Source organism: Piliocolobus tephrosceles, chromosome 12 (assembly GCF_002776525.5).
Source record: "Piliocolobus tephrosceles isolate RC106 chromosome 12, ASM277652v3, whole genome shotgun sequence".
NCBI classification, from domain to species: domain Eukaryota; kingdom Metazoa; phylum Chordata; class Mammalia; order Primates; family Cercopithecidae; genus Piliocolobus; species Piliocolobus tephrosceles.
Genome location: NC_045445.1, coordinates 63,590,059 through 63,601,913, shown reverse-complemented (window position 1 = coordinate 63,601,913; position 11,855 = coordinate 63,590,059). Strand labels below are relative to the sequence as shown.

Here is an 11,855-nt window from a genome sequence, read left to right as displayed (position 1 = left end):
ACCCAATTCTTTTTATTGGGTACAATCTTCAAATAATATATTCAATCTTTTTCCTTATTTTTTCATTTTTATTAATTTGAAATCACTGAAAGCTAAGCTGTGCTTTCATAAATCCCTGAGAACTGAAGCTAGATAACTTAGTCTTCAGAAAAAAATAACAGCAACCTATTTATGTACATAAGCCACTTTCACACCTGCCTATTGATGTATGGACTTCAGAGTATTGTGGACTATATTGATCTCCCAGAATTGTTTTTTTGTTTGTTGTTATTTTTCTCCCTTTCTACCCCTATTTTTTTTTTTTTTTTCACAACGAATAGCTTTTATTTTGGTATGCATCCACATTTCAGCATTTAGTGGTCCTGAACAGAAAGTGGAAAGACACAGCAATTTGCCAGGAGATCAAGCCCCCCAATTTTGGGGATGTGCTGTGCACACTTGGTTCTTTCTTAATCCCTGCTGAGGAACTGAAGAGGCAGCAGCAGCACCAAAACTAAGGTATGCACCAGATTCAAGGTTGTTTTTGTTCCAGTTGTCGGATTCCAAATTAGACCCTAATGGATTACAAGTATGACCAAATAAAAGCCCTGTTTAGAACTTCTTTTTTTTTTTTTTTGAGATGGAGTTTCACTCTTGTTGCCCAGGCTGGAGTGCAATGGCATGATCTCAGCTCACTGCAACCTCTACCACCTGGGTTCAAGCAATTCTCCTGCCTCAGCCTCCCAAGTAGTGGGATTACAGGCATGCACCACCACACCCAGCTAATTTTGTATTTTGGTAGATACAGGGTATCACCATGTTGGTCAGGCTGGTCTCGAACTCCTCAGCTCGGGTGATCCACCCGCCTCAGCCTCCCAAGGTGCTGGGATTACAGGCTTGAGCCACCATGCCTAGCCAACTTCTTCAATTTTTAAAAGCAAAAGCGATTACAAGAAAGTAAAACAATTCAGAGGAATCATGTGTGCTTACAAGTGTCTTCATGTGGTCTTTCTCCAAGTTTAACCACCAAGGACTCTGAAAGCTGACAGATCTGAGTAACCCTGGTGACTATTCTTTTCACCTTACCAAAAACTGAGCTAAAAACAACACATCAGCTGATGACAGCAGAGGGTGGCAGGGCTGAGGACCCAATATTCATTTCCCAGGCTGATGGAAAGAGAATAAATATGGTTCCAAAACTAAATAAGGGAAATCAGAAGCTCTTTCCATCCTTGTCTGATGGCTTCTGGCCAAAGCAAGGAAGTGTCATGGAAGGTCTTGGGTGCTGATGGTGCAAAAAGCAACCTGAGGAGGAGGGAAGAAAAAGCAGCCCCCCTCAATAAAGGTAGAGGAGATAAGATATGGGGAAAGTCCTGAATTCCTCACCAAAGGCTAATCTCAGAGTGTAGTGGAGGGGTTACGATCTATGCTTCGGCCAAGAGCAGGAGTGGAGGAGCTTGGGGACAAGATGATGGCTTGGAAGTGGCATCATTTAAGACTTGAAGAAACCAGTGGTGCAGGCGAAGCACCCTACACACCCATCACTAGTCCCACAGGCTGCGACCTGAAAGCTTCACATCTACTCTACAGGACCTCCAGGCTAGAGGGCTGTTGTTGCAGGGAAGGTGGGAGATAGTAGGTAGGCAGAGACCCCAGGCCATGTAATCAGCAGCAAGGTGATTGTGTGTTGTGTCTTTTCACAGCTGAGTTAGATGTGCCCCTACCAGTTATCATGGGAATCAATTTAAATAGACTTTCTTGATCCCAGAAGTTCAACTATGGAGACAGTGGTTACACTGACAGGATGATTTGTCATAGCACAACTTACATATTTCAAATGGACAAAAAATTAGTATCATTTACAGTATCTTAAGATATATTTCCTTTGAAGGGGGCTTCCTTTCCAGTACTTTGGGGTCTACAAGATGTCTCTAGAAAATGTGCAACTGTGGAAAATGAAGACTGCTTAAATTGAATGGGGGAAAGGGGAAGGGCCTGTGGTTTTTCTTTTGGATTAATTTCTGGAACACTGTCCTTCAGGCGGCTGAGGGAGTTTCATATTTTCTTTAGACATAATTAGGTGCCAAAGCTCTTGCAGGACAACTTTGATGCTATATGAATTCTGCCATTTTGCTAGCAGTGATATGACTCTTGGGTGCACCACTCCATTAGAACAATTAACTCCATTAATATTAATTTTTGTTACAGACCTTACAAAAGGAGATGCTTCTGGGTATTTAGGTTCACGTTCTATTTTCAGGCTGTATACTTGGTTTTCATAAATTGTCTTTGGAGGCCCAATTATCATCCCTGTCCATCTTATAAGTGCCATGTCTTCATCATCTTCTAGACCACAACTAACTGTGCCATCTCCCACTCCTTTCTAGCCTTCTTTGAGTTCTTCCAATAGGTGGAAATTGCAAGGGACTGTTACTGCCTAGCCTGTGGTGGCTGCATCTTGCAACTCTGTTGCTTGAAGGCTGGTCCCTTCTTCTCTCCCCCTATTTTCTTTTCATAGGACATGAGGCCACAGTCTTCTAAAAATGACCTTTCCTAATAACTAGAGACCTACCTGTCTAGGAATAAACCATCTTAGCCATGAGAGATAGGAAGAAATCTGAGAGACCAAAGACTCATTTTCTTCTAAAATGCTTTCTTCAAAAGATTTAATAAAAGAAAGCAGGGGAAATGTGACAGGAAAGTATATTGCTCACCCAAAATCACTAAGTTAAAAAGAAAATTCAAGTTGGGAACTGCTTAGGGCATATCTGCCTCCTATTGCATTGAAAGTCACCCTTCTGCTCGCTGAGATAAATGTATATTTGATTGCTTTCTTTGGAAAGGCTAATCAGAAACTTAAAAGAATGCAATTGTTTGTCTCTCACCCACCTGTGACCTGGAAGTCCTCTCCCTGCTTCAAATTGCCACTCCTTTCTGGACCAAGCCAATGTTCATTTTACATACATTGATTGTTGTCTCATGTCTCCCTAAAATATATATAACTAAGCTATGACCTGACCATCTTGGAAACATTTCATCAGGACCTCCTGAGGCTGTGTCACAGGTGTGTGTTCTTAATGTTGACAAAATAAACTTTCTAAATTAACTGAGATCTTTCTCAAATTTTAGGATTTCACACCACTCTCTCCTTGCTTGTAAGATTTCCACTGAAAAGTCTGCTGCCAGCTATATTGGAACTTCATAGTATGTTATTTTATCTTTTGCTTTTTCTGCTTTTAGAATCCTCTCTTGATTTTTGATTTTTGGAAGTTTGCTTATGAAATGCCTTGAGATAGTCTTCTTTGGTTTAAATCTGCTTGGGGTTCTATAACCTTCTTGTCTTTGGATAATAATATATTTCTGTAGGTTTGGGAAATTCTCTGTTATTCCTTTGAATAAAATCTATTTTCCTATTTCTTTCTCTCCATCCTGTTGAAGACCAATATCTCTTAGATTTGCCCTGTTGAGGCTATTTTCTGGATCCTGTAGGCATGCTTCATTATTTTTAATTTTTTTGTCTCTTATGACTGTATATTTTAAAATAGGCTGTTCTTCAAGCTCACTTTTTTCTGCTTAATCAATTCAGTTATTAAGAGACTCTGATACATTTTTATATACCAATTGCATTTTTAGTTCCAGGATTTCCCCTTAATTCTTTTTAATTACTTACATCTCTTTGTTAAATGTACCTTATAGAATGTTGAATTTTTCTCTGTGTTATTTTGAATTCATTTATATCTTCCTTGAAACAGCTATTCTAAGTTCTCTGTCTTAAATGTCACATGTCTCTGTTTCTCCAAGATTGATCCCTGGTGCCTTATTTTGTTCATTTGATGAAGTCATGTTTTCCTGGATCATGCTGCTGCTTGTAGATGTTTGTCTGTGTCTGGGTATTAAAGAGTTACGTATTTACTGTAGTCCTTACTGTCTGACCTTGTTTGTTACCATCCTTCTTGGGAAAGTTTTCCAGATACTTGAAAAGACTTGAGTGTTTTGATCTAACCCATATCTGCTTCAAGGGCAACTCCAAATCCAATAATGCTGTCGTTCCTGCAGACTTGTAGAGGTACAAGCTAGCTGGTCTTAGACAAGATCTGGAAGAATTATCTGGTTTACCAGGTAGAGATGCTTTGTATTAGTTCATTCTCATGCTGCTAGTGAAGACATACCTGAGACTGGGTAATTTATAAAGGACAGAGGTTTAATTTACACACAGTTTCACAGGGCTTGAGAGGCCTCAGGAAACTTACAATCCTGGCAGAAGGGGAAGCAAAAATGTCCTTCTTCATGCGGTGACAGCAAGAAGTGCCGAGCAAAAGGAGCAAAAGCCCCTTTTAAAATCATCAGATCTCATGAGAACCCACTATCACAAGAATTGCATGAGGGTGATTGCCCTCCTGATTAAATTACCTTCCACTGAATCCCTCCTGCGATATGTGGGGATTACCGGAACTACAATTCAAGATGAGATTTGGACAGTGACACAGCCAAACCATATCATTCCACTCCTGGCCCCTCCCAAACCTCATGTCCTCACATTTCAAAACACGGCCATGCTCTTCCTAAAGTCCCCCAAAATCTTAACTCACCCCAACATTAACTCAAGTGTCCAAATCCAAAGTCTCATCTGAGACAAGGTAAGTCCCTTTGACCTACGAGCCTGTAAAATCAAAGGCAAGTTAGTTACTTCTTAGATACAATGTAGATACAGGCATTAGGTAAATACAACTGATCCAAATGGGAGAACTGGCTTAAAAAAAAAAAAAAAAAAGGGCTACAAGCTCCATGCAAGTCCGAAATCCAGTAGGGCAGTCATTAAACCTGAAAGTTCCAAACTGATCTCCTTTAACTTCATGTCTCACATCCAGGTCACACTGATGCAAGAAATGGGATTGCATGGCTTTGCCTTGAGCAGGTTTGCCCCTGTGGTTTTGCAGGGTGCAGTCCCACTCCTGACTGCTTTCACAGGCTGACATTGAGGTTCCGGTGAAATGGTTTTTCTTAAGGGCAGGCCTTTTTAAGATGAACAGAACACTCTGGTCTAATTCAAAATGGTTACTTTCCCCCTCTCCCTACAGATATCACAGAGTACTTTTTCTCTGATATTTACTGTGAGAACCTTCTTCAGTTCCTGAAGGTAAAAATCACAAAAGTGTGGGTTCCATGTATCAGTAGGTGCACCTAGAGATTTTACCCCCAGGTTTGCCCCCACTGAGCCTCTACTAATTTGTCAAATGCAATTTTTATTTTCCTACCCTAGTATTGGTTCCCACAGAAGTTTCTCCTCATTGGCTTCTGGTCCAGTAAGTTTGGATTTTCTTTGTCTTTCTACCTATATCTCCAATTTTGGAAGCAGTAATTTGCCCTGTCACCTCACTTATCTGAAGGATCTAAGAAATATTGTTGATTTGGTAGTTTCTTTAACTTGGTCACATCTTTCAAGCTCCTTGAATGTCCGTTGGAAACCAGAAACCAGTTATATCTAAGGAAGTATTTTGTTAGATATTTGAATCAGGGTTATGCTAACTTTATAAAATGAGTTGGAAAGTTGTTCTTTCTCATCTATTTTTCTGAAAGTGTTTCCTCAAATATTTGATATAATTCACCAATAAAACCATCTTGGCCCAAAAGGATTTTTTTTTTTTTTTTTGGCATTTTTGTTTAAAATTATGGGCTCAATGAATTTGACAGTTGTGTTTGGGTCAAGTGTCTTCCAAATAATTTGTTCATATTTTTTAAGTTGTCAAATTGTTGGCATAAAGTTGTTTATAAAATTTATTTATTATATTTTAGGTTCTATAAGATTTATGTTCTCTCATTTTTCCTAACAGTGGTGAATTATGCTTTATTTTTTGGTTTATCAGGGTAACTAGGACTTTTTAATTTTTCTAAGTGTTTTCAAGATCCAACAGTTTAAAAAATTTCTTGAAAACTAAACACTAGACACAAGTTGAATTTCACAAATTTTTCTAAACAATAAGCACAGCTTATGTTTTACTTTAAGCACTTACGTTTTTTGTAATTTTAGGATAATTTAATTCAAGATATTTTAAAATTTCTCCTATATCTTTGATAGATGTGTAATTTAAAAGTGTTATTTTATTTTCAAATATTTGTTGCTTTTTCAATTACATGAATTTGTTAATGAATCCTCCCTTGATGTCATTTTGCTAAGAAAGCATGTTCTGAATTATTTTTTAAAAGTTTTTGGAATGTTTTGTAACTCAGTTTACGATCCCTGTGAATGCTCCTTATGAACTTTCAAAGAGTGCATATTTTCAGTTTGGTATAATGTCTTACACATGCCAGTTAAGTTTAATGGGGTGATAGAATTGATTCAATTCCTATATAACCTTATTCATTTTTTTTTTTTTTTTTTTTTGCCTACTTTTTTCCTATCAATTACTACAGGAGAAGTGCCAATATCCAATATCTCCAATAATTTTGCTGAAAGTGTCCTTTTGTGTTGAATTCTCTGTTCCTGCTTTATTTAATTTAAGCTGTATTTTAAGGTGCATACATATTTAAGATTTCTACATGTTTTTGATAAATTAGTCAGGTTATCATTATAAAATTATCTTCTTTATCTTTGGTCATATTATTGTATTGAAATTCATTTTTTTAGATGGAGTCTTGCTCTGTCACCCAGGCTGGAGTGTAGTGGTGCTTTCTCAGCTCACTGTAACCTCCACCTCCTGTGTTCAAGCAATTCTCCTGCCTCAGCCTCCTGAATAGCTGGAATTACAGGTGTGTGCCACCACACCCAGTTAATTTTTTGTATTTTTAGTAGAGACAGGATTTCACTGTGTTAGTCAGGATGTTCTTGATCTCCTGACCTCGTGATCCACCTGCCTCAGCCTCTCAAAGTGCTGAGATTACAGATGTGAGCCACTGCGCCCAGCCTGAAGTTCATTTTTCAAGATACAAATGTAACCATTCCAGTATTTTCTATGATGCATGTTCACCATAGGACAGATTTTTTAAAAGATTACTCATAACTTATCTGTGTTCTCATATTTATTTATTTATTTTTTTGGTTCAGCAGCCTATAGTAGGGTCTTGCTTTATTATCCAGACTTACAGTGTATGTCTTTTATAAAATGTATTTAGTTCCTTTTCAATTTTTGTAACTATTGGTGTAATTTTTTTAAGTCAATCACTTAGCATTTCGTTATTTATTTGCCCTGTTGTTCATTCTGCTTCTTAATCTTTTTTTATACCTTTGAATACATAAATACATAAATTTAATATTCTCTATTGGCTTTATTTGCACATAATTGCTTTTATTTGTCACAATTGTTCCCTTAGGATTAAAATTATTGTAATTACCTTAAATTACAGCCATTGTACATAGATATAAGAATGTTACAACAGTATCATTCCATGAGCCTTCTCATTCTTTGTCATATCATTGTCATACAATTTACCTCTATATGTTATAAACTCCATTATGCTTTGTTTTTATTTTCATAATTCATAACACTTTTAGTAAACAGAGTTTCTTTTATATTTATCCACATATTTACCATTAGCATTATTTATTTTTTCATATATCTAATTTTCTCCCTGATATAATTTAAAATCAGCCTGAAGAACTCCTTTTAATATATATATTTTCTTATATTTCAGATCTCCTGGTGTTAAACTGTTACAACTTTTGTTGATATAAATTTTTTTGGTCATATTTGAAGAGTATTTTGTTGAATATTAAATTCTAGTTTAATAGTAATTTTATTTCACTATTTTAAATATATTCTGGTTTTAGTGGGTTTTTTTGACATATGATGTTTCTGATGATAGGACATTAAAATATTTTGTATCCTATAAATTATCTATGTCTTTCATGAGGCTGCTTTTAATGTTTTTTATTTAGCTTTCGTATATTTAACTATATTGTGCCTAGGTGTGTTTTGGTTTTGTTTTGTTTTTAGTTTATTCAACTTACAGTTTGTTATATCTTTTGGGCTTATGTATACCTTTCAATTAATGTCAATATTTTACCATTTTTTAGAACACTTTTCTATGCCTCACTCTCTATCTTCTCATTCAAATTCACATATTTAGATAATTTGATATGAAAACACTGGATAGTGATGCTGTTCATTTGTTACATCTTGGTTTTTATCTATGTTGCATAGAATCTGTTATTGTGTTTTCAAATGCACTCATGGTTTTCTGCTTTGTATTTTTGTTAAGCCCATTTAGCAATTTATTTAAAATGTTGGATCATATTTTTCTGACTTCAAATTTCCATTTGAATTTTTCATAATTTTGATATTTCTATTTAGATTTGCTATTTACTCACACATTATATTCATCTTCATATTTAAATTTAAATCATTGATTTTTCAATATAACTGTAATAACTGTGCTAATGTTTTTGCCTGCTAATTCTCATATTTATCATCTCTAGTTATGCTTTTAAAAAAAATTCTCTTGTTTCTGCGTTTTCCTTTAGATTGTATAAGAGTGCATTCAGGTCTTACTTTAGAGTTAGGGTATTTCTACATCTAATTTGCATCCTTTCTGGATTTACACTTAATGAAAAGAGTGTTTAACATAAACTTAATGCTCTGGGCACTTGGAATTCCAATGTGTTGTAGCACTACATAAACTCCACAGTTTCTGTTCCTGTCACAAATCCTCATTATACGTTCTATTCTAGAACTCAGTGAGTCTCATCCTGCTCATACACAGACTTATATTCTACCATAGACACCAAGGAATTCCATGCAGATTTCATTAACTCTTCTGTGTGCAACTCCTTCCTCTCTGGCATCCAACAATGTTAAACCCCAGTCTCTTTTCTCTTCTCTGTGTGACCATTGTTGTCTATTTGGGGCCCATTTTCTTGTGCTACTCAGGAAATGTCCCACAGGGAAAAGTCAAATTAAATGTGGAATTCTGATATACTTCTCTCAAGGATTATATTTTTGAATTGTCTGTTAAATACTGCCTGAAGATAGCTGTTTTATCTATCTGTCCTGTTTTGCAGTTGCTTATGGTGGGAGTTCAGATATAGAATTTGGGATGATATACTAATAATTTTAGCCAATAAAATCAATGTGCAATTAATTTATCAAAATAAACTCTTATTAATAGTAATTTGTAGGGATCGTATTTATTGGTTCATTTCTCTTTAAATTATAGAAAGAGTCATGTAGGAAAATTGGTCAATATAGTGAAGGTGGATAATTATTCATGGTAATGAATTCATTTCTAATACCACAGGTAAATTTACAGAAATATTGCCAGTAATTACACACTTTACATGAACTTAAAAAGTAGAAATATAATACTGCTAATATGATAATGATTTACAAATTGGTCTATAAATCCAACATAATTTTTTTGAGAATCCAAGCTGACTTATTTGTAGGAACTGACAGACTGATTCTAAAATGTATATGAAAACTCAAGGAACCCAAATTAGCCAAAACAACCTTGAAAAAGAAGATGAAAGTTCAAGGACTTACAATTCATTAAGTCAAAACATACTACAAAGTGCAGTAATCAAAATTGTGTGGTAATATCATAAAGATAGACACATAGATTAATGAATAGAATTAAAAACTCAAAAACAAACTCTCACATTTATGGTTAGTTGATTAGCACAAGTGTGCTGAAACACTTAAATGGAGAAAATTTTTTAACAAATGGTGCTGGGGCAACTGGATATCCACATGCAAAATAATAAATTTAAATTTCTCTCTGACACCATGTACACAAATTACTCAAAATGAATCAAAGACCTAAATGCACGACCTAAACTATAAAACTTTTGGAAGGAAACACAGAGGTAAATCTTCATTACCGTGGATTTAGCAATTGTTTCTTAGAGATAACACAAAAAGCATAGCAACCAATATAAATATAGATAAGTTGGATTTCATAATTAAAAACTTACCTTTAAAAGACTGAAAAGATAATTCACAAATGAGATATTTATATCATGGATCTGTTAAGAAAATTAAATCTAGAATGTATAAAGACACTTATAGCTCAATAAAAATATTAATATTGTAAGCAAAATTGGGTGTAAAACATTCGAATAGACATTTTTCCAAACAAGATATAAAAATTGCCAATAAGACCATAAACGTGCAACATCACTAGTCTTTAGGGAAATGCAAGTTAAAACCACACAGATGCCACTCCTCATCCACAAGTATGTTTATAATCGAAAAGATATTAATAACAAGTGCTAGCAAGAAATATGGAGAAATTAGATCCCTCATGAGTTATTAAGGATAATTTAAAATTGTGCAGCCACTTTAAATACAGTTTGAACAGTTCTTTCAAAAATTAAACATAGAGTTAACATACAATTCATAAATTTCACTCTTAGTTATATAGATGATTTCCAGAGACTCAAAACACATGATTAAGTAAAAAAGGTATGCAAATATTTCTCACATTATTATTCATAGTAGCCAGAAAGTGAAAATGGCCCAAATGTCCACCAACTGGTAATGGTAAAGTAAAATGTAATATGTGTTGATTCCATACGATGGGATATTATTTAACTTTAAAATGTACTTAAATACTGATATATGCTACAACATAAATGAACATTGGAAACACTATGGTGAGAGAGAAAAAAACAGACACAAAAGGTTGCGTGTTATATGATCCCCTTTAAAGAAAATGCTCATAATAGGTAAATCTATAGAGACAGAATGTAGATTACTGATTCCCTAAATGTTTGGAGGATAGAGGAGTTGCAGCATACTAACTTAAGCATATGAAATTTTGGGGGGAGAGAATGAAAATGTTCTGCATTCCATTGTGGAGATGACTGTTCAACCCTGTGAATATACACAAAATTTTACCATCAAACTATACACTTTAAATGGGTTAATTGTATGGCATGTAAATTATATCTCAATAAAGATGTTATAAAAAATAAATGAGATAGGCAAGAAAATAAAATACAGGATAAAGTTGATAAGTTGAGATATAAGTGAGATTTTAAAAACCTAATAGAATAATATGAAATCCATATGCAAATGTTTGAAAGATGAATCAAATGAATATATTTTAAAAGATGAATGCAAAGAATATTAAATAAATAAAAATGCTCAAGAAATACCCTCTGCCTCACAAAAATAGCTCTACACACAAATGGTTTTAAAAGTGAATTATAATACCATTTTAAGAAAAAATATTTTGTTTTTTTTTTTATCTTTGCTCAAAAAAATTTTTTTAAAAAATTTATATTTTGGGCAAAAATAAAAAAGTTGAAAATCTGACCATCTCATTTCATAAAAATAGTGTAACATTGACATCAAAATCAAATAAGGATAGTACAAAACATTGCAAGTCAATTTCACTCTAAAGCATATATTTAAAATTTCTAAATTAAAAAATATAGCTAAGTGAATTTATCAGTATATTAACCAAATGATTTCTATATCATATTTTTTCTAGCAATGTAATAGTGTTTTATTATCAGAAAATTTAGCTGTGCCATTGAGCATATTAATGTGTAAAATAAATTTCACATTTTGTGTGATTAGTTCTCATAAAATGGAATTTTGAATACGCAGTGGAAAGCAGTTCCATTCTGAGTGATTTTGCATTAGTTCCGGTTGAAAGACTGCATTAAATAATTTATTTCTGTAATATGCAAAACTGACTTTGAGAAGGTATGTCTTAAAAGTTAGGAGAAAATGTCAAAGACGTAATTTTTCCAAAAAAATGTGGAAGAAGCCCTTTAAAGGGGAAAGATATTTGATTCTTGGAAAGTGCTAATTTAATGAAACTAATAAACATTTTAAGTGTGAAGATGAAATAATTGCCTCAGATACATGACAAAGATAGATTATTTTTATTTATCATGGTATAATAGTCAATTACAGGAATCATAACTAAAG

General features: G+C 34.1%; 1 pseudogene; it reads right to left on the bottom strand.

The window, feature by feature from the left end:
• Nucleotides 1–1,885: 1,885 nt before the first annotated feature.
• LOC111536552 overlaps nucleotides 1,886–11,855 on the bottom strand; it is a 109,100-nt pseudogene continuing 99,130 nt past the window's right edge.